Source organism: Dipodomys ordii, unplaced genomic scaffold (genome assembly GCF_000151885.1).
Source record: "Dipodomys ordii isolate 6190 unplaced genomic scaffold, Dord_2.0 Scaffold22, whole genome shotgun sequence".
In the NCBI taxonomy this organism is placed as follows: Eukaryota; Metazoa; Chordata; class Mammalia; order Rodentia; family Heteromyidae; genus Dipodomys; species Dipodomys ordii.
Window position 1 is genome coordinate 4,320,713 of NW_012267238.1, and position 3,057 is coordinate 4,323,769.

Sequence of the window (3,057 nt, forward strand, 5' to 3'; positions counted from 1 at the left end):
GGCAGGAAAGACCGTGAGACTCCTATCTCCAATAAACCACCAGAAAACTGGAAGTGGCGCTGTAGCTCAAGTGGTAGAGTGCTCGCCTTGAGCTGAAGAGTTGAGAGAAAGCGCTCAAGCCCAGAGTTCAAGCCCCACGACTGACAAAAAAAAAAAGATCTGCTGCAAAATGGGGTTCTTTTTGGCCATGCCAGTGGTTAAGGATGTAGATGTGAAAGCCAGAAAGCGCTGGATGCCAGTTCTCATCCTACCTCCACCTGGGTGACCCACAGCAAGTCTTGCCCCTCTCTGAACCCTGTTCCACCCATCTGCAGAACGCTGTAGTCAGGGACAACAAAGAGGCCAGAACATCTCAGAACACAAAATGGCAAGTGTTTCTAGTCACTGTCTTGCCTTTCTGTGGGAAGACCTTGTCAAGATGGATTGAATGTCACCTGAGAAAGTCACCCTCTGCCTGACCTATCAGGGCCCAAGGTTCATAGCTCATGTTCTCCCCATGGTCCTGGATTTGAGGAGCAGGTCTCAGTTTTATACTAATCTGTCCAGCTACTGGCCTCCTATTTCTTTTTTTTCTTTAAAAATATGTTTATCTTTTTGACTTGGATGAAATACAAAAGTCAGAGCATCGTCACAGAGTTTAAATCACAGACACAGAAAGAATAAAATCCTTTTGTTTCATGTTTTATGAATACCAGAATTCTTTTCGTTTCACTATGTCACACACACACACACACACACACACACACACACACACACACACACACATATATTCTTCTCTTACTGTTGTAGCTAGATTTCCTCAATATGGACCCCCTATTTCTGTCTCTCCAGTTTAGATTTCATCTATCCCCAGCAATGCTCACCTGTTGAGCCCAGTTTACACTGGTCTTCTGTGGTTCTCTACTAACAGCCTTGGTGGAAGGAGCGTGCTAGGGCTAAACCATGGCCCCCTAAACCCTTAAGCCCCTCCTTTCATGCAGGTCTCTTGAGGTGCTCCCTCAAGATGATGATCCCCTGGTACCATACCCACCATCCTCAGGGATCACTCCCTGGGCTCCCTGGGATCTCTTAGAACAGATATGGGAGGGAGGGAGAATTTGTCCCTGAACTTCATTGGTGATGAAAGCATCAGCACTAACAACCCTCAAGGGTATAGAACTTCACACTAATGGTATAGCTTTCCTTCTCATTATCCCACCTGATCCTCAGAACAACAGAGAAGACAGGACCAACAGGCTGCAACAGGAAGTCCACGAGGAAGAAAACAAAGCCCAGGATGTGAAATAACTTGCCTATTTTAACACTTGTGGCTCTAGGCAGAAGTAATATTCAGACCTAGGGGCTTATTCCTGTCTTGGGCTTTGACCACTACAAGAAGATGGCATAATGGTTAAGAGGATGGAAGCCTGGAGCTATCAGATATTAAAGATCCTCCTGTTTTTCTTTTCCATTAGTGTTTATAACTGCACATAGAAACAAAAATATGCCTTCCAGAGAAGTCTGTGTTTTCAGGAATAGATCTCCTTCCTTTCCTTACAAGCTACAACTCTGCTTTTTCCTTCTAGTCAGTCTTCACCAGCTGATTCGATGGCCCGAGGTACTTCAAAATTCAGGTAGAATCTAAGCCACCAGTTTAGTGAAGCAATCATTCCCACCCTGGGAGATGTATTCCGTTCTTATGAACAAAACGTTCATGAACAAAATTAAGAGGTAGAAAGCAAAGTTGAACTAGGCAGTGGTGGCTCACACCTGTAATCCTAGCTTCTCAAGAGGCTGAGATTGGAAAATCCAAGTTCAAAGCCAGCCCAGCCAGGAAAAGCCCGTGAGAATTATCTCCAATTCACCATAAAATACCAATAGTGGAACTGCGCCACAAGTGGTGGAGCACTAGCCTTAAGCAAAAGATCTCAGGGACAGTGTTCAGGTCCCAAGTTCAAGCCCCAGTACTGACATAAAAAAAGCAAAGGGAAGGAAGTAAATATTTTGAAGAGGGGTTCTTAGGGCAAGTGAGAAGAGGTAGTGCTTTGCCTTCTCTTGTTCTCTAGATCTGTGTCCTTTGGTCATGTATTTTGCTTTATATATTGGCTGCTGGCTAAGAGTATGTATTCCAACTTGTCAGGCAGCACCTACACCTTGATAGGCATTGTCATTTATCCAGCACCCTGAACTGAGTCTTCAGTTATTCTTCCATTCACTTGAGCTGGCTGCTTCTGTATGATGTTGGATCAGTGACAAAGTGCGTGAGACTGATAGCTACATTTCTTTTGCTGTGAATTCAGTTCCTTTGTCAAAAGTAAGACCATATGGGCTATCATGCTGAATAGCTGTTAGGTTCTGAATCTGATCTGTCCCTCAAGGCTCATATAATAAAGGACTGGTTGCCAGCTATTGTGCTTTGGGAAAGTCGTTGGATCATAAGGGCTCTAACCTCAGCAGTGGATATTCATAGTTCAATGACATGGTTGGAATGTGGTAGAAACTAGGAGGTAGGGCTGCACTGCAGGAAGTAAGTCACTAGAGATATCCTGGAAGAGACTGTCTTGTCCCTTCTAGATCCCCACCTCTGCTTCCTAGCTGCCCTGAGATAAAGAGCTTAGCTCTACCACATGCTTGTCGCCATTATGTTTGCCCTCAACACAAGCCCATAGAAATGGAGCCCAGCCAAATTGGGTTGAAACCATGTCAGATATTTTGCCACAGCAGTAACAGGTGACTCTCACATAAGGCATTTATTAATTACACAGAAGGTGATGCCAACAGAAACATTATAAGCAATAAGGACAAATACATAACCAGAGTACATTTCTATTCCAATAAAGACAAACCAGAGTCCCCTTGCTGATGACAATGATCCAGGGCCATCAACCTGCCTCCCATAGCTAGCTAATCTGTTTCCTTGAGCAACAGTTCTTAACATGAGCTCAAGGTTGATCTTGGTTGCTGGAATTGTTAGGTATATTGCACAAACCTTGATGAACTGTTTACAACCCCTATTCATGCCGTTGTGTGTGTGTGTGTGTGTGTGTGTGTGTGTGTGTGTGTGTGTGAAATCCTAGG